This window comes from Mya arenaria, chromosome 8, assembly GCF_026914265.1.
Source record: "Mya arenaria isolate MELC-2E11 chromosome 8, ASM2691426v1".
Classification (NCBI taxonomy): domain Eukaryota; kingdom Metazoa; phylum Mollusca; class Bivalvia; order Myida; family Myidae; genus Mya; species Mya arenaria.
In genome coordinates, this window is record NC_069129.1 from 18,140,040 (window position 1) to 18,162,020 (window position 21,981).

The window sequence follows — 21,981 nt, forward strand, 5'->3', positions numbered from 1 at the left end:
ACCAAGATCAGCAAAACTTGCCACTGAAAGCGAGGTTCTACAATGAAAATTATTAATAAAACGATTTAATTTTGTGCCACCTGGAGTCTATTTTTAGACTTCATGGTAAGGCCACAGTACCAAGATGATGAAGCATAGTCAAGATGACATTGAACTAATGCATTAGAGTTTTCCTAAGAGATTTGTTTAAAAATTCACGTTGTCTATATAAAAATTTGATTCTAGAGTTAACCTTCTTAACAATATTGTTCACAGTAGATGTACCTGACAAAGCAGAGTCCAAAATTGACCCAAGATATTTGACTGAATCTTGAGACTTGATTTTATGGCCATTACATTGAATGCTGAAATCCCCTATTTTGCCAAGTTTACGTTTGGAGCCAAAAAGAATGCATTCGGTCTTTCCTAGATGAAGGGATATTTTGTTATCAGTTAACCACATGCTGCAGTTTTGCAATTCTTGACCAAGAACTTGTCTTATAATATCAGGGTCTTTATGAGAAAATAAGATAGCGCTCATCAACATAAAGTATAAGTTTGCATTTAGAACTGATGCTTGTATTCATGTCATTAATGTAGCATAAAAACAGCAGAGGACCTAATATACTTCCTTGAGGTACACCACACACAACTTGATCAAAATCTGATTTGGTACTGTTAACATGAACAGACTGTTTTCTGTCGGTTAAACGCCATATTAAAATGACATGAGATAAGTGACTGCACTGTTTCCCAGTCACATCTAGATATTAGCAGAGTTGGAAAAACAGAGTGGGATACTATAAGTATCTATCATGTGTTTCCGGTACAGATAGAAAAGTCCGACCCGAGAGCACGCGCGTAAGCCGGTAACGTCTCAGGCTTGCTCGTAAGAGTATTTTCTCTTTAGTGTGTATCCTTATATTCGTCCGTACATATTGATTTCTAGAAAATACAGAACCTAACGTCTCACACTTGTATGGCTTATCTTTGGTGTGTTTCCTCATATGTGTCTTTACATAACGATTTCTAGCAAATTCAGAACTTAACGGCTCACACTTGTATGGCTTAGCTTTATAGTGTGCATTCTAATGTGTGCCTTCATATAACGAGTTCTAGTAGATACAGAACCACACATCTCACAATTGTAAGGTGTCTCCCTTGTGCGGATTCTGATGTTGTTCTGTAAACTTTGTTTTTTAGCAAAAGCACCACCGCACGTCTCACACTTGCATGGTTTCTCTCAAGTAAGATCTATCAGAAAAAGAGGCACCACATGTCCAGCAATTGTAATGTTCCTTACCGGTGTGTTATCACGCATGACGTTGCAACTTACGTCTCTAAATAGATGCAGCACCATATGTTTCACAGATCAAGATTTACAGCGGACACCGCGACACATACGACTAATGATTCTGTTTAATCTTGCAGCATGAAAAGTCACTCCTCAGATTTATTTGAGAACCTTTAAGCTCTTAGAAATGAAAACAATAAACATCCGATGCTAGTTTACCTTGAAATTAACAGCATACGATACAAACTCTATGGAATTCGTAAAATTCTTGATGATAATTTTCAGATCTGCTCGTTATTGCTTAAAACAAAGAGGACGACAGCATTTGCAACAATATTCTCACTGCAACCTCGACAGACGAGATCGCAATTGCAATGGCGGAGGATGGATGGCCTTCACACAAGATGATGTCCCCGTCCAACGTCGCAGGGACATGGAAACTGACCAACTTAACTGTCACTCCAGAAGCGTGAATAGTGTAGTCTGTGCTTGTATCGCAAATGATGTCGGATACGAACTATAATTACACCTCTTAGTGTTTTGAAAAAATGTTGATAACTTTTGAACATATCATCTGCATAGGAGATTTGAATTATGACTTACTGAAAAGAGATGAATGTAGACCTCTTCATACTATTTGTGATAACTTTAGCCTGGAAAGCATAATACATGGTCAAATATTCATGAAACTTAATCAGAATATTTTCCTTGATGAACTCTTGGTCGTAAATAAAACTGGGTCACATATGATCGAAAATTAGGTCACTAGGTCAAATCTTAGAAAAATCTTGCCCGGAACCATATCATGGTAATGACTGGTCAAGTTTTGTTCAAAATTGATCATGATGTACCCCTTGATGAAATATGGACCATTTAAAAAAGTGGGTCAAACATAGTCAGAATGTTCTCTTGGGTTAAATTTCGACTGCGTTTTAAAAGTGGGTCATATGGGTCAAAAACAAAGTCAATAGGTCAAATTTATGAAAAAATATTGGGAACACACTAGAGGCCATCTAATATTCATGAAACTTAATCAGTCTGTTTTCCTTGATTGTTGTTGAATAGTTCGAAACTGGGTCACATGGGGTCAGAAACCAGGTCGGTAGGTTAAAACTTTGAAAACTTGTGTCTCAAACCAAACATAAGTATTGAATAATCAGTTATGTTCAGAATGTTTGCCTTAATGAAATCTGACTAGAGTTTTTCAATTGGATGACAAGTTGTTTTACTCGTTTTTTTTCCATTCGTAGCTACTAGGAATCGACCTTGGATTAACAAGTATGGTGTTAATAAAGCTATGGAGACCGATTGTATATAGTATGTTGCATATATCGGGAACAAACCCAAGAGTTTCCTTAGTGCTTCCTGATATAAAATCTAAATAGCGTTTAATAAATATATTCCTACTGGTACTTTTACTATCTAGTGACAAGAGCTATTGCAGGAATAGCAGCTTTCTAATAATGACGTTAGAGAATAAATTGCATACACCCACCATCGACTCGCACATACCCGATCTTGTTCTGATATGGAAACCTTGTATCTTTTAACGATAAAGTGTTGCAGTTTGTTGAAAGTTATAATGTCGTATTTGGTGATATTGTTCCACAGTCAACTGCCATATAAGGCTATTGGCAGATTTATTTTCTTATAAAGGTTTAAAGAAACTAAAGGGTTAAGACCGTAAGGATGTAAACCTTGTGCGGACATAGAGAAAAACGCATTTTTTTTTTTGCTTTTTGGCAGCGTTCCTCAATGCGAACTTTGCTCTTTAAGTTTGAGTCTTGTCTTATGCCCAGATGGTTTGCGCTGTTTGCCCTTCCAAGGAACTTATCTCCGTATAGCATGCCAAAGGGCGGTACATTAACACTAAGACAAGAGATTTCATGACATTTATAGCTATCTTCCATTCGGTGCAGTATTAATACACTATGTCCAGCATGTGTTGAAGAGAGATAACGCAATTAAGGATTCATTGTAGCAGTAACCATTACAACAGTAATATGTCCGTAACCAAAACACCAATGTTATTTACGCATAAAATTGCCCTACATGATATGTTGGTTCAATACCATAAATCATCAAATGGTTGGCAAATGCATTGTATGGCATTAAAAACTTGTGATATGGCAAACAAATGGCTAGCATTCTACATGCATGTTTTGAAGAGATGTAAATATGGATAAATAACAGGAAAAAAACATTAAGACATTGGTTGCTGTTTGACACTTAATTATAAAAAAAATCATTGCGCAAACGAAAAACCTTTTGCAGAGTCTGTAAGAAAAACATTCAAAACTTCTGTAACCGTCCGCTGTAGGCGGCGGATGTGCGTTTATAATGATATTCCGTTATAAACCGGAAGTACGTTCATAGTACGTATGTAAACTTGGTAATATGCAAATTAGCAGAACCCGGGCTCTGTGAGAATAGAGAAGTAATTGTATATAAAGACCAGTGGACCCCTTCAGGGTCGAGCATGCTTTTCCCTGAAGGGATATGTTGGTGTTTCATTGGCTCGAACGTTACAAATGGTGGCAGCGGTGGGATGATGACAACTGCCAGAACGGAGTTGCCTTACCAATAAGATTCCCAGACTCGGGACTTCTCGAAGGGGAAAGTAATGTAACGGTCCGCTGTAGGCGGCGGATGTGCGTTCATAGTCTCCAATTCTATGCACTTGCTAGAAAGCTCAGCTGACATGTTAGGCATAGTAAGTTGGAACTTCAACAATCTTTAAAGCTCTACTTTCCTGATGGTTGAAGTGTAACAGTCCCCTGTAGGCGACAAAGGTCTACAGCGGCAGAGGTGCGTTCATAATAATATTCCGTATAAAACGGAAGTACGTTCATACCGGATGTAAACTTGGTTGGTAATATGCAAATTAGTAAAGCCCGGGCTATGTGAAAATAGAGAAGTGAGTGTATATAAAGACCAGTGGACCCTTTCAGGGTCGAGCATGCTTTTCCCTGAAGGAATCTGTTGGTGTTTGTTTCATTGGCTCGCACGTTACAAATGGTGGCAGCGGTGGGATAATGACAACTGCCGGAACGGGGTTGCCTTACCCATAAGATTCCAGGACCAAGACTCGGGACGAGTCTTCTCGGAGGGGAAAGTAATGTTACGGTCCGCTGTAGGCGGCGGATGTGCGTTTATAATGATATTCCGTTATAAACCGGAAGTACGTTCATAGTACGTATGTAAACTTGGTAATATGCAAATTAGCAAAACCCGGGCTCTGTGAGAATAGAGAAGTAAGTGTATATAAAGACCAGTGGACCCCTTCAGGGTCGAGCATGCTGTTGGTGTTTCATTGGCTCGCACGTTGTACACTTCATATAAATGCGTAGTTATGTCTGAAAGTGATAAATGCTGTATGTCTGCCATGGTTTACTTTATAAAACAACTGTATGCAATAATCATGAGAAGTTCTAGTGCCGACACGAATTGAAAGCAAACGCTATAAAATGAAAACAAGAAAAGATATCCATCTAAAGGTGTGTATTTATATTGCAAACATAATAGAAATCAAGAAAATAAGGGCTAATTATATATATTTGAAACTTTATTTTCAAAATGTTTCCAAATCCGCTGTGGACCTATAGATAATGAGAAAAAGAAACCCACACACAGAGAAAACTCATATGACAAATGGAAATAAACAGACGAACTTGTCAATAAGAATGTTTCAATCAGGGGATGTAAGTCGGTGAGCAGCAAACTTCTTCAGACATCAGAACTGGAAACTTGGGAAACTGAAAAATGAAATACCCTCATTTATTTTTTATGCAGCCAAACAAAATCATACAATAAATACAGTGTTATATTTATATTTACTTGTTCCATCATTCATTTGAATTTTCAATTTTTATTATCAGTCTTAATAGGAGAAGGTGAAGTCAAATATGGCATTCATTTCCAATTGACAAACATCCGAAAATACACAACGTCCGAATTACGTTAACTTTCACTTTTGTCATAATATTTCTTTCAAGACATGAGATCACCAAAAATCGAATGTGTCATTATTTTCTACATATAAAGTGTGTTCAAATGCCGTTGTTTTATTAACGTGATCAAAAAAAGTAAAACAAATGGTAACCTTAAAGTGTTCACTGGGCGCCGCAATTATCGGCCTTTGCCTGACCCGACAACGAGTGTTAGGGGAAAGAACTCCAGACTATAAGAAGGGAACCAGACTATCTATTCAGCCAGAAAATTTAACCCCAAGATAACGATAACGATATCGATAAAGATAGTGTGAGGGGAATAAACTCTAGACAAGCTGAATAGAGTCCAATAGTCGATGCGTGAGCTTGTATACTTTCAACGTCGACAATAGATATATAACGTCGAATGGCTGGATCATGGAGTGTGATTTCTGGGCAAACGAAGAAGTGTATAATTACTTAGTTTGTAAATATGCAACCAAGAGATGTGAACGCATGTTGGAATGTTACACAAAAACAAAATTGGAAGACATGCATCGCAAAATAAAAAAAAATACCTTGCCAGTATTCCAGCATGTAAAAAAGGGTGTAAAGAAAAGTGCAGTGAAAAGTATGGTGGGGAAATATCAAGGTAAGTGGGGTTTCAAGAAATCAAATTTCTAGATTATATTTGACCTTTTTACATATCAATACAGACAGTCCCCAGTGCAGTGATGAAACACTATCGCAGAAATTCATGCAGTTTGTAAAATGTATGGTTTCAAAATATGAATCGTTTTGGAAATTTTGAAAATCCTGGGTTTGAAAACGTAAGTTTGACAGGACTTTAGGTTATCAAAATATGAAATACAATACATGTCAGTTTTATTAAGACCAAAAAGCACATTATGTATCAGTGTTACATTTTTAGACTGTCGGCTGCAAGCCGACAGTCTTTAGAGAGCGGTATTTCAGAAACGCGACTAGTCGCCTGACACGACATATTGAAAATGAATATATTAATACACACCACCTGCGTTGCAACAGAACTACTTACGTGAATGTGGGGCGTCAAGTACCTGCTTATGTGTATTTAACGCGTTATTGCCTTTTTATGACAAACATTGCGTGTTACTCTTAGTATAGTTGTACCGTTGCAATTTGGTGAGTTTTATTGAACAAAACAATGAAAAATAATGAAAGAATAGCATTTACATACGAAGTCATTTTACCCTACATCCAATAGTAAGCTACACCACATGTTTGCACCCCGTGTGACGTCACACATATCCCGGCATTCAAGACTGACCCGGCAAACCCCGGCAAAGAACTTATTTTATGAATGAAAGCTATTAAGAAATAAATCATACGCGGTTAAAGAGTTCATGTCATGTAATATTTTGTGAAATAGCTTTTATGTTTCAAATGATTTTTTTCAGCAGCAATCGAACTATTGTATTTGTTTGAATAAATTATTTGGATTATACCTATCACAGTATGTCAACGTTATGCCTATTGTTATTTTGGACTATAGGGTGTAGTTTTTAAAGTCATACACACTATGGCGGCGATTATGCGGAAATGAAATTGAATGTTACTTCGAACACGTTCTTCTACAAAATAACCGACCTGTATTTAGTGCTATTGCTTTAACATCAATCGAAGCAAAAATGGCATCAATGTATGCGTCTAAAAATGTTAAATTTAGATGGAGACAATCCAGAAATGAGCTGCCAGGAAGTGATCGATTTCGGACACGAAGGTACATGTACATTAGTCTGAAATAATAGACGTGTTATACGGGATTCTTCCAATCCCTAACGTCTAAACGGTTTTGTGCAAAAAGCGGGGGTGTTTGAAAAATATTGAAATTGTATTAAGTGAAGTATTTTATGGTTGAAATGGATAATAAAGTAAAGATTTATATTCATATTTTACCATGGAAGTGCAAAGCTATTTTGCAAAAAAAAACAACAAGCATTTAATGCATTAAAACACATTATTCACCTTTTCATTAAAAGGAAAGTTGACTGACACAGACAACCATTATGCCAAGTGGAACAACTTGACCCAATCGTAATAATTCGGCCACCTCCGACAAGCTTCGAGATAATACAATCGTAACAACTCGGCCTTGGCCGAACAATCTGAACACCTCAGCCAGTATCCATCAGGGATTGACTATCTCGAAGCTTACCGAAGATGGCGAGTTGTTACAATTGATGGCCGAAATGTTCCGATTGTTGTAAAATTGTGAACTGCAGCCTTGTAGGTGCCCTTCATGTATATATTGTTATGTTTTGACAGAATGAAATGAAGAAAAAACCATCAAACTCATAATTATTTGCTTGATATTACTTTTTGGTTACGGAATTTATATAAAATAACATTATCTGGTAATATTTCTTGTTTTTATGATATGTTATAGATGCAATATGCTTTAACCCGGAATCCCGATCGGAATAACTACCCACTTTTCGTACAAAACAATTTGTACGTGAAGGATTTGCTGTATCAAAAATCGTAAAAAAATCTGTCAACGTACAATTATTTGGACTAGAAGGTACATTTCGCTGATCTACATCTCTTAGTCTAAATATTTGTACGTTGACGGACTCTTTTTACGATTAATATATATATATATATATATATATATATATATATATATATATATATATATATATATATATATATATATATATATATATATATATATATGGCAAATCCTTCACTACAACATCTTCATGTTACTTTCAATTCAGAGTTGATTATTCACTAAAATTATTTCGCATTTTTAATTGTTGTTTAACCTGAAACGTCTCAACCATCAAAAAAGAACATATATGCTTCAATAGTCTAAAAAAAATAGACGTGTTATATGGGATTCTTCCAATCCCTTACGTCTAATCGGGTTTGTGCAAAACAGGGTGGGGGTTGAAAGATATTGAAATCGTAGTTAGATAAGTATTATATGTTTGAAATAGATATTAAAGGTTTATATTCGTATTTTAGTTATTACCATGTAAGTGCAAAGATTTTTTTCACAAAACAAGCATTTAATGCATTTAAACACAACCATTTTACATCTATATAAATCTATGCACCGCAGCCTTGCAGGTGATCTTCATTTATAACAGTTTATATCATTATGTTTTGACAGTATGAAATGAAGAAAAACACTCATCAAACTCATAATAATTCGTCAGCTTTTATTTTTTTGTGTACATAACTCATATTTTAGATATATATAATTATCTGACCCGGAATCCCAATCGGAATAGCTACCCACTTTTGGTACAAAAACAATGTATGTGAAGGATATGCCATTTCAAAATTTGTAAAAAGATCAGTTAAGTTACTATTATTTGGACTAGTGCTTCAAGTGTTTGATTTATTGTCTCTATAATGTATAATGCACCTGTCAATTGTAGAGCCAAGCTGGGAGCTGCCTAAAAATCAGTTACCCAGTTAGCTCAGTTTGACAGATCTCCATGCAAGTGTTCACATGGTCGTGGGTTCAAGCACCATACCAGCAGCTTCTTTTCTCAAAGGTTTACTTTAGAACCCATCATCCAGGAGTAAACAATTATGATTTTTTTATTAAATATTACAGGCCATGTTCTTTTGTAAACTTTCAGATTGAGAAGTGCCTGGATACAAGGCTAGTATTGTTAACATCATCTGATACAATCAACTGGAAAACAGCTGAAATGGCTGCCTGACCTGACTTAAAAATTGGATGGCAGTACATCAGACTAGAAGATTACAAGTATTGAGGTGGACAAAATGAAACCTGAGTCTACCAAAGCTGACAGATTGCACAAGAAACACATAAATGCAGGTATTTACTGAGATATTGTAATTATTTTTTGAAACTTCTCATTCATTTAGGAAGTTCAGTTGAAACAGGTTAATAAAATGACAATAAAGCAAATTAACAAAACCTATGAATTCCTGTTAATCTTAAAGCAATTGGAAGTCACACTGTATAAAAGTACGTATTGTTATGAGGCGTATTCAATAAAAATATTATCCTTACCAAACATGCTTGAGTAAAGCAATTTATTCTATTGGCCAGTTAATTTTACAGGCCAATCAAAACACTGAGATTCTACTCATAAATGCGCAAGTTAGATCGGAGTTGATTATTGCCGAATACAGCACCTAAACACTTCTTGGCAGCAACATTCGCATACATGCATGTTCATAAATGTAAGAGTCAGTTAAATACAATATGTATATATGATATATGTTTCTTTATTTTATTGTTTCGTATATAGGTGGTGCGATCATTGCATTGAGTGGAAGAAACTCCTAGATACCTACAGAAATAAGAAAAATCAAATTAACACTCAAAGAACACAATCATGGTTATGGTCAACATCGTATGAAAAAATCATCGACATTTTCCTGGGCAGGGCCATTCAATGTTTCTGATATTTCCTGCATGTGTCACCTCTGGAAAAACTGCAAAATGTTCGACATAGCAGAAAGCACCATGCAGCGTTTAATGAAGGTCAGAAATGAATACTTTGCACACAATAGTGAAGTCACTCTTCCCTTGACTCAAAAGATGGAAGTGTTTGATGCTTTATTCGACCTTGTTGCAGAAAAAGATATGCAGGCTTACCTTGACGTAAAACAATGCAGACGTGAACTGGAACAAATCCAGGATAAAGAATACGTCCCAGTTTTAGAAGTTATCAATGAGTTGAAAAGGGAAGTGAGAAATGTAAATACCGAATCAACGGAAAATAAACGAGAATTTAATCAAGCCTTTGATCGTTTGTTGGACACAACCGATGAGATACAGGCTGCTACAACGCGTTTGTTAGAACAGACATATGAGATAAATGTTGCTAAAAAAGAGATTTTCCACTTTTTAAGGCAGAATAACAAACGTGAATGCGCGATTCTACTGTTGGCTGGTTTGGCTATTCTGTTTCTTTTGATACCTTTTCCATCCCTGCACGACTCTAGAAGTGTTATTCTGCTAAATACCAATAAAGGCTCTGAACATAACAGAGGTAAGCTTGTATACGCGTGATTTGTGATTATGATTTGTCGAGACATTGTTCTATCTTAACTTTACTGTTTTGCTTTCGAAACTTTATTTTTTCCAGGTTGTTTATCAGAGCAGTACTCGTTCCCATTTCCTCAGGACCTACCATTGCTTAATTTTCTTGGACAACACCAGAAGTTAGTAGGTCAGGAATGGTTGTTTCGAGAACTAGAAGATATTGTGCTTAAAAATGACAACTTGCGAGGAGTAATGTTTCTTGCAAATATTGGATACGGAAAATCGGCTATTATACGACATCTTCTTTGTGCTGGTGAAGGAGAAAAGGGATATGAGCTAAGACAACACGTCAAGGCATTTCACGTTTGTAAGTTCGATTCTCGAAGTACAAGGCTGCTTATCGGCTTTTTGGCAACGTTTAGTGCGGAATGCGGCTCAATTATAGAGTATCAAGGCAACAATTCGTTATTTTATGACCTAAGTGCTTGCGAGTATGAAATAGAGGCATGTTTTGACCAAGCAGTTACCCATCCTTTACAAGAAATAACAGGCGATATGAAACCTGTATCATTTGCAATAGACGCCCTAGATGAATGCTATGACAGTAATAAGGAAACTAATCCAATTATGGATATTTTACAATCGCGAATTCCAAAGTTGCCTAAATGGTTTAAGGTTGTAATAACTGCTAGAAATGTAACCATTTCAGCCAGGTTAAAACGACACTTGCGTCTGCGCAACCTTCAGTTTTCTGACAGTAATAATATTGCCGATATCAAGGAATTTATAAGCGAAAGCAATATAACAAAAACTGCAAAGGCAGCATTATATCAAAGCGAAGGAAATTTCCAATATGTTAACAAACTTCTTGAGAACAAAGACAGTATCAACAATTACAGAGATCTTCCCCAAAGTCTTGAGGAAATATACGAGGAAAAGTTCAGTCGACACTTCGGTACAACGGAACGTTATTTTGATACGGCCAAACGTATCCTTGAAATCGTTTGTGCATCGATGTGTTCTTTAAAAGTTCCTCAAATTATGCAAGTACTGGGTGTTAACAACGATAGTTATAATTCATTCAACGAAGTTTTTGATAAACTGTTTACGTTTTGTTTGACTGAGACTGACATAGGTATCGTATTTGTTCACCAATCAATTTATACTTGGGTAATTAGTGACCGTAATGAAAATTACAAAATATCTGTCACAAGAGGACATGAAATGATAGCAAAATATATGCTTTCTGCATCACATAGCAACGAATCACAAATCGATATTGTCAAACTAGCTATACATGTGGCTTCTTCTGGAAAAGATAAACTTAAAAAACTGTTTTATTCTCTACGAACTGAAAACGTACATCATCTCTTGCATCATGCAGTCAAAAATGGTGTTTCATCATGTTAAGCATGTAGACCATGTAGATTCTAGTGGAGCAACGCCTTTATTTTTATCAGCAATGGAGGGGCATGTTGAACAGCTACGTTTTCTTGTCTCGAAAGGTGCAAACATATACTTCAGATACAACGAAATTTCGTATTGTCAGCAAACAGTATCAGAAGCCTTGAAACTAACGCTTACCATTAAAGAATCTACCTTTTGGGGTTATGGATTATTACACATTGCCGCACGTTTTAACAATACTGGCGTGGTCAAAGTTTTGCTTCAGAAAATGACAGTCAATCACGTGGATTTAAAAAGTGCTACTGGACACACAGCCGTGGACATTGCTTGTGAATATGGTTTTTATGATATAGTTGTTGATTTGCGAATATCGGGGGCAGACCTTTCCAAATGTATGTCTTATGCTTCGAGGGGAAACCACTTACAAATAGTTAAGTATCTGCATCGCCAAGGACATACTGTAAGTTGTGTTTCATTAGAAGATGGCTACATTGCCCTTACTCAATTGATGGATTTGTCACACTGTGTTAAATCTTTTTCCGGCACAGGTTTAAACACATTTGATCTATGGCATCAAGTTTTGAGGTACAATGCCTTGCATGAAGCTATCAAGTTTGAATAAAATGATGTAGGTCTGTTCTTAGTAAAACATTTTCCACATTTACTTAGTTCCATAACATCTTATGGATTTACGCCATTTTTGATGACAATTTATTACAAGAATTTCGATTTAATAAGAGGTATGGTGGAAGGGCATACTAAAGATCGTTGTGGAAATATGTCGACATATTTACCAGAAGCCCGTGAATATTGCCCAAGTGGGGACAATTTTGCTCCTCTGATTGCTCTTACTAGAAACGGAGACATTGTCAGACTTTTTATAAACGACCTTAATCAAACTAAAGGTTGGGATCTTCCAGACGATATGGGCATATACCCAGTACATTATGCTGCTTCTAAAGACAACTATTATTTTCTTGAAAACGTTAATGTTTTGTCATTAAATGTTTCCGCAAAAACAAAAAAAAACGGTTCAACAGCATTTCATTTAGCTGCACTTCATAAATCTAGACGGAGTTTTACTGTACTTAAAATGCACTCAAACAGTTTGATATTAAGTGTTAAAGATTCATATGATCGGAACTGTTTTCACTATCTGTTTTTGTTTCCAAATTGTGAATCAACGGACGAAAGAGATAGGGTGCATTTTAACATAAGGCATTTAATTGAAGCTATGAACAATGTACCACTGGATGGCACTGATATATTCGGTCGAACTATTTTTCATTACGCGCTTTTAAATGGTTATCACGATGAGTTCGAAACAATGAAGACTAATATGGATACCAACATGCTACTTAAAATGTTGAGTCATGCTGACATTTTTGGAATGACCGCTCTCGAATATATGGTGAGAAACGTTAAAAGAAGAAAAGTCATTAAAAAGATTATTACCTTGGACTCTGTTGCTATTACTATTGAAGATGCGAAGTCGTTTTTTTTCGAAAGTTTATGGTATTGAGCCTTGGGAAAGCACCGTTGTTGGACTTATGTATTTCGAAAAACACAAGTTTATATATCCAGTAATAAAAAAAAAATCGCTTTTGAAATGGTTAAGCACTGTGGTTTGCAAATCTCCTTATATCTTACACACTCTTCTCAAATTATATCCAAAGCTTTTATCAAGGAAAACTTTGATAGACAGCATTATGCATGGAATGTCTTTAGCGTCATGGAATGGATTTGAGAGGGTAATACCATGGTCTATTTATTTTCTCTCACTGCACAGAGTTTACTTTCTTCTTGGATGAGAAAAGCCTCTGACAAAATCGCCTGTTAATTTTATGCTGCAACAGTTTTATACTAACGATCTACAAATATTTCAAAACATAGTTTCACATGAAAAAAGAAGTTGTCTTGATCAAAATGGGTTTTCCATGATGGATTACGCATTAATCGGGGGTAATATCGGAGTTGCGAGATATCTATTAAACGGTGGATATCATCTTTCAAAAAATGGCGCAATATCTATAAAAGAACGGATCATAAATACAATTAAAGAGTCGCAACATTCTAAGTACTATCCATTAGCCGAATATGAACAGATTTGTAGCAATGCCGATCAAATCAATTGCACAGACATGTTTCTCAGAAAATTCATAGCAATTCACAGAGACAAACTGCTTTTTACAGATTTTTGCGAAGATAAAAAACAGACCCTGTCCCTTATTCACACTTTTGCAATTAACGGAATGTATAAAACAAACACGATTTTATTTCGACTTTTTGGAAAGAAACTTTTGGAATGTAAAACTTCACACATGTTTACTCCTTTATACTTTTCAAAATTGTTTTCAAGAGAACGGCTGACAAAATTCTTAAAAAAACTTAAAGTCAAGAACACTTTACCAGATACATCTGAAGAGACAATGTTAGTTTTTAACCTTGTAAAGCGTTTTCCGTTTACAAATGTTGACGATCCATTGTTTTGTCTTCAGTTTATGAGGCGGAAGCATGTTCAGTATAATTTACGACATGTCAGAAAACATTTCGATTGTCTGAATACAAAAATGAATAAAAGTGACATTGTGTTTGCATGCACATATAAGCCGTTGTATTGGGTATATGCCTATTTCATACAATATGTGTCGATTTTAAAGAAAATCGATGCTCTATACCAAAGTTATTTGATGAACAACAACAAATGTTTTTCTAAAATAACTTATGATCGGTTTTCGAAATCTACAATAGAGCTTCAGAGATGGGTCGCCATTCCACAGCCTATTATCAGTCACTTGAAGAAACTGAATTGTTCATGTCAATTACTCAAACGCATAAATTCTTTATCTAGAAAACAACTTTTAAACTGCTCTCAAAAGTCGCCAGCCCTATCTGTATATAAAAATCTAATCGAGAACCTCATTGTTCGTTCTTTAGATAAACTTGATGACATATTTACCTATCTGCATATTACGCACTTATTGATAAAAAAAGATAGGTTATCGGATAGGGTTTTTACCATGCAAAGGCTGAACATTCCTTCATATTTGCGGAGGGAATTGTTTTTGACAGTTTACTCGAACAGATATTCAATGATGACATCCGATATATTTTCAAAAACAAAGCAGTTTATGTTGCAAGTAGAAAGTACGATTGCATATAAGGAAATAAAAGCAACAGGTCCATTAATAACTGATGTGGACTCATGTATAGACGATATGTATCAGATTCTTACCAACGAGAAAAGACGCAAAGAAAAGATATTCCAGATAAACCATGAAGACAAAAATAAAGTTTGCTCTTTAGCTGAGTACGTCAATGAGATTTTGCTTCATAGGGTATCTTAATTCGGATGTCATTGTAGCTAATAATTGATATAATGTCATTTTGTCAGAGTTGCATTTGTTATGAATACACTTTGTACAACTTTAATCTGAGATTTTGGTCACATGTGTAATATATTTTTGTTTATTGTCTTGCGTTCTTGTTAAGCAGGGTGTATTTAATAAACCTTTAACCTGAACAAACCTGTTGAACGTTGCAGATATATTTACCTACATTGAACGTTGTACAATTATGTTACATGTAAATTTGTTTTGTGTATGTGTTTTAGGTCATATGAGTAGTGGTATATACTTTGACATGTTTAAATTGTTCCCTGCCCGTCGTACGTCGTAAATATGCTAGCATCCACATTTTCTATCCAGTCTTCTTTTAGTCTGTTATATTCGATTATAGGTTATGTTTGGTATTATATATGGTCACTTGGTCAAATATTAGAGAAAAATGTCAATTCCATATATCCCAGATTCCCGACCCAACTGTATAGACCTGTGTCAAATTCATCCATAAACGAAGAAAACACATGTGGGTCACTAAATCCAAATTCGAAATAGTCTGGGACTCCAGAGGTCACAATTTCAATAATTGTAAAGTCATGTTGTCAAATATTTGAAAACTACGTTCAACTTTTGTTGCATGCAAATTGATCACAAAGTTTGCCTTTATTCAATCTAGGTCAAGCTTAAACATGACATAAGTTGTGTAGGTCAAACTTGTATCCACATATCTACTCAAAGAGGTTAAACTTTGCGAAATAATGTCAATATAATTGCTCTGGTAAGCAATTCAGGTCCATTTAGGCATAAAAAGAAGAAAAAAAACCCATGCCAAACCCCAAAGAGGGTCACTATATCCAAATGCTAAACTGTCTGCCACTCCAGAGGTCACAATTTTAATTATGGTAAATGAACTTCATTGATGGGTACTATAAGAATTTCCCCTACTTTTACAATTACTGGCTAGTAATCGGCTTTAACACCAATGTGTTGTCTTGGCTGCAAATTAATCTATGCAACATAGCTCAAATCACCGTGATGATATGAATGCCATTTGCTACAATAATGTTGTTACATATATATGTGCTTTAAACTGTTTTCAATATTTCGATACAATGTTCGTGCTTTGAAATGTAAATGTATAGTATAGCGATTTAGGATATATTTCCTCTATAGTTGTACAATAGATGAGTCAAATCCACATATATTTCCGTTTTATTATTTAACTAGTTCTCGAGTTGGTTTGGGTTTTTTCATAGTAATATTTGGTCAATTTAGAGGTCAATCTCAGAACGAGGCTGAACGTCCTACGGAAAGACCCTGCATTGGTGCAAAACGCTATTTGAATAGGAATCCATCTAATTTCACATTGTTAACAAATATAAAGACAGGGGAGTTGACATTATTCAATATTGTTGTTGATTGCTTATAATGTATTACTTATTTCTTTATGAAAATCGAGAATTTCAAAAACACATGTGGGGAAAATCAGGGTCCGCCGCGCGTACTGGCTACAACAAATTACGGGATAAAAATACCCCGGCTATAACTTAAGCGAATAATGATAGAGGTTTACTACATCTTCTAAAGTAAGTCAGGTGAGTGAGTGAGTGAGTGAGTGAGTGAGTGAGTGAGTGAGTGAGTGAGTGAGTGAGTGAGTGAGTGAGTGAGTGAGTGAGGGATTGATTGAGTGAGTGATTGAGTGAGTGATGTATGAATGTTCTCGATTGATCAATGGATGAATGAACGAAGTGATGATGAAAAAATTGGAATGTTAAGTGAATACTTAAAAGCATAAATAGTTGAAAAATAAATGAATGAACGATGCATCCCGAAATTGCACAAAACGTTTGTATTTAAACATTTTTCATATTGTGTTAAGATATTCTACACGTTTTTCTCTTATCTCACCTACTACTACTATAACTCACAATATTAGTAAACAAACATGTGATCTCTATTCAAACTTAACCTAAAACTCAATAATTTATCTACGCTACATTTTAGGGATGCAAACGAATGGCAAACTTGACTGACTGACTGACTGACTCACTCACCCACAAACCCACCCACCCACTCACTCGCTCGCTCGCTCACTTCAGCTCACAAACTCACTCACTCTCACTCACTTCACTAATTCACTTGTTCACTCACTCACCCACTCACTTCACCAACTCACCGTGGCACTCACATCATTCATTTACTTATTTGGTTAAGCTTATTCCTGTTCATTTTAATTCATTCATCTTACTTAACCATATGTCTACCAATGATATGTAGTAATCATCTGTTGAAGATCTTTTTATTCCTTTATCTCATCATTAACCCGAATATTTCATATTATTTTTGTTCGTTCGTTAACAACATCGTTCGTTCCTTCATGCTTTCATTCATTTATATTCACGGCCAGGGCGCATATGACTTTGGTTAGTGGTCACCAAGCCGGACAAGTGGGTTTTCTCCGGGTACTCCGGTTTCCCCCTTAACAGAAGACCACACTCTCGCGCAACAATGTGCCAACGAGAGTGACTTAGTATAAGCTATCATAGCTTCCTTCACAATCGTTGTAAAATATATAATGGTTAAAGTAATCATTGGCGAAGGAGCGAAGCGACGAAGGCGAAGATAAAGGTAACTTCGCCCCTTCGCCTTCGTCCCTTTACTCCATCACCATATTTCTTTCGCGTCTTTGGCTTCGTGTCTCATCTCCTTCGTACTTTCATGTAGGCACCGCCCACACTCACACATACACTCACACACAAGCTGCCAGCAAGGAAAGTTTGGACATATTTATTAATAAAGAAAATATTTAAAAGGAGTAACATTAACACAGAACACACCAAAATGCACAATTTCACACTGAAAATAGCTGAACATGCTTATGGGGGGACGACCCCCCCCCCCCACCCCATACAATCATGCAGAGAATATCGAATGGATGAACACACCTAGACTACAATTCAAGCCAAAACTAACTCTCACTGAAGTGCATGCATTTATATCTAGATAATCTTACATGGTATTTAGTAACTCCAAGTAAGACCCCCCCCCCCACCATTGTGCCCCAACCCCCATCCTAGTTATGAATTCCTTGACGTGCCATTGCAACAATTTTGCAACATTTTTTTGTGTAAGATTAAAGAAAATGTAGCATCCCTGTACATGGAAGGATTTCCAGGATTTGAAATTAGAGTAGGCGTATCTTAGGGGCGTAACCGTTTGACGCACGCCCCTCCCTCGGAACAGAAATTTATTTTGTTTTAAGTGTTGGTACGGTGGACTGGAGTATCTCCCGCAAGAAAATTTTCACAATTTCTAGTCTGAAATGGTGCACTTTGGACGATTTTGGAGTGTGTGTGTGGGGGGGGGGGGGAAGGGGGGGACAGTGTCCCTGTATACAATCTACGGAATCCTATTGGGCCGTCGCGATCCCACCTCGGCTTTTTCATTGTCAAAGAAAAACATGACATTTGTTTGTTTACATCTTTTTTTCTGTTAAATATGTAGCACTTTGTTCAAAAAAACTATTGTGTTTTCATTTAAAATATGATAAAAGAATGCGTGATTTGATATTTCCTTCGGTGCATCTTTTTAAGTCTGCTTGGAGAAAAACTGAAACGCGATATTTATTGTTGCATCGGCGCATCTTTTTTCACTGACTATAGGTTTTCCTATATAAGGAACTGTTAAATTGGAAAAAAGTGCCAAAATGCCGCGTTTTTTTTCAAGGACATTTTCAAAAGGCGAGAGTCGGGATCGCGTTGGCTCTAATAGTATTCCGTAACAATCTTAGTTAATATGATCCGCCCTACTCAAGAAAGACAATTCGTACATGTATTTATAGTTGGTACAACTGTAGACCTAGTTGTTTCCCTTACATAAATACATGTAGGACATTGTAGGTTTCTGTGGGAGTAAAAGGTTAGTTTATCGGCCAGAAGTCTTTAGATTTGGGTCTCCCCTACACCGTTCTTGGAAATAAACAGCTCTAGATTCTCTTTATACCTTGGTTTTAAGATTTCTGAACTTCGTGTAGCTTAACAACTTTGTCATGTTCTGATTTCTGGTAAAGGTGTTTCTTGCTTCACGAGTCTTGTATAGAAGTTTACGGTACGCACTGGAGTTTATGTAAGGTAGGGGAATTCTTTTTGGAGTTTTCTGTTTTACTGAGGCATGCTAATCAATGTTTCAAAAGTTGTCCGTGAATCAAATATATATCATCCATGTCCTAAAAAAAGGAGGACGAGACGGAACGGTACACGGAAAGATGTTCATTTAAAGTGTTGCTGTCAAGTTCTTCTATGACCTGAAAGTGACCTGTTATTCTTTTTTTATAAACAGCTCACATTGTTCTCTAATACTGGTTGCTATGAGGTTGCGGCAGTCGCTAAGACCGCAATTAAAGTTGACAGCTTTACACGTAAAGGCCTTTAATGGATTGGTGAGGGTGACAACAATAAATAGAATGTTCCAAAGATTTGACCTAGTGACCTAGTTTTTGACCCCATGTGACCCACTTTTACAAGTGGTCGAGATTTGAACAAAGGAAACATTCTGACCAAGTTTGAACATTTTCTGATCAATGCCTACCAATATATGGTACCGGACGGACTGACGGGCGGACGGAATGACGGACGGGCGGACAACGCCAAAACAATATGCCCCTCCCGAAACCTTCGATTCGGCGAGGGATAGCACGGTATTCGAAAAAAATGCTGAAAATATAAAACAGACACTGTCATCGAATGTTCTGCCTGCTCGCAAATGTGTTTACAAGGCGAGGAAGTTCATCTCGTGAACGAATGCACGAGTACAGAACGACTAAGATGGAAATTTCTTTGTGAAGTCACCGAGCTGGACATCAATATAACCGAAAACTTATTGCAGACGCCGAAACATTCTACCTAACTGTACTTGGTTCTCAAAGGAGCTATTTGACAGACATGCATTCAGCCTTCCTGAGCATATCATTACGGTTTTCAATGAAATGTGTGGGCAACAAAGATGTATCATCACATAAAGAACAATAAGTTACAATCCGCAAGTTTGAAAATGATTAATATCATTAACTTATGTTTTTTTTGTTGTATGTGTAAATATTAGTCAAAAAAGAACACATATACATGTTGTAAATAACAACTGGGTATTTGCTGATTGTATATAACAGTGTATATGTTGTGTTTTGTAGTAGTGTGGTACTCCTACTGTAACGGTTTTAAGCCATAACACATTATTTTTCGAACGGAAATATGAAAATCTGCGATCTGATCCCTTGTCAGCAATCTTTATCATTTGTTTGCAGATATTTACGCAAAAATTGCTCTTTCCAAGACAGAAAATAAAAATGTTAAATCTCTGAGAGGGCAGCTTTAATTATAATTTTCTTGATCGTAAAAGATATGCATTGTTAAAAATGAATCTCTGAAATATTATTTGCATTCTATTATTTTGCTAATGAGTATAAATAATAAACAATGATGTTGCATCAATTCATTGTATATTATAAATATAAATTATATAAATATATTTCATAGATTCATTTTTACGCCTCACTTTTTACGCCTGTGATGCGTGAGGGGAAATGTTTACAGACGTAAAAAAGAATATCTATGAAACAATAGGCCGATAGTTCAGAACTTTGTTAAAGTTAACAACTTGATGAACGACATGGTTAATTTGATAATGTGCCATATATTTAAACATAAACACGTTCAGCTAAAACGTTGCCTCAGATAGTGTCAGAAATTGAGTAGATCACAAGTGTATCCATTAAACTTTCAAAGCAGGTAGGATTTTAAAGTTGAAAATGATGACGTTTACAACGTTTTTAACTTTAACAACGTTCTAAACAAGCATGTAAACTTTGTATCATGTTAACAACTATGAATAACGAACGTGGAATATTATAATACATTGTTTGTTTTATATTTATACATATATAAACAACATATCACACAAGAAAAATATCACACATGAAAATGTAGGCGAACTGTGAATCATTGAAACCTGTTTTATACAGAAGTTATATAAGAAAGAATGTCCAAAATAATAAATGATAACGAATTAAGAAAATAATATTTGTTACTAGTATAAATGATTTACGCTGTTACAACTCTTAACAAATCTTAAAAAAATGATGTCATCCGATTCTTAATTTTTTTAACAATATAAGCTATCTTATAATTACAGGTAAATATATATGAGTTGTGATTCTCTGTTGCTATGATGTTTTTGCTCTTAGCGTGCTTTATATGCAGGGGCGGACGCAGGAATTGACGTAACTTAGGGGCGCAACCTTTTGACATGCACCCCTTCGGACCGAAAGTATATATGACATAAACTGTTTGCAAGGGGATTTGGGGTCATTCCCTCAAAAAAAATAACAATTTACAATCGAAATGGTGCATTTTGAACGTATTATTTTATTACTTTTTCTCCCATATTATTATAAAAACTAGGACGAGTTTAGAGGGGGGACGCGGCGGCTGCGCCCCCTCTTAACCCGCTTGTGATATGTTTAAGATGCAATCTTACTCCGAAATAAGATTTACCACAATTAATACAATTGTTTTAATCATGATACCAAAAAGGAAGAATAGATGTCGAAATCAATGGTTTCTATGAAGGAAATATCGAGTTTAATTTGAATGAAAGATGCAGAAAACGCGGTATTTCTACCTTATGAAACGATATTAGATCGCAGTAAATCTTTTAGCGCTCACCATTCATTTAATGTTTTTGCGTATTCAGCTATTAAATATACGGCTACAATCTTGTTATCAGGGATTCATATTTTCCATGAATACATTATTAAGTGAGTAGTGAAAGGTAGTATTACTCAAAATTCATGTTTGTTATACATGTGTATGTATTGATTTTGAATAAAGGTGAAGGTTCATGTAGTGGCAAATAGTAAATAATTTTTTAGTTACACATATGTTATCATATGATGATCATGGAACTTCAGGAACTTTAAAATGCTTCTCTTCCGATCCATTCACAAACATTTCACAT

At 35.8% G+C, this 21,981-nt stretch overlaps 1 long non-coding RNA gene across 1 annotated transcript; it reads left to right on the plus strand.

Moving 5' to 3' along the window:
• The first annotated feature begins 6,773 nt into the window (after nucleotides 1–6,773).
• LOC128244998 (uncharacterized) lies at nucleotides 6,774–10,105 on the plus strand. Its single transcript, XR_008263030.1, has 3 exons — nucleotides 6,774–6,964; nucleotides 8,841–9,043; nucleotides 9,483–10,105. It is a non-coding gene; the product is annotated as an uncharacterized LOC128244998 (long non-coding RNA).
• The last annotated feature ends 11,876 nt before the right edge of the window (nucleotides 10,106–21,981 follow it).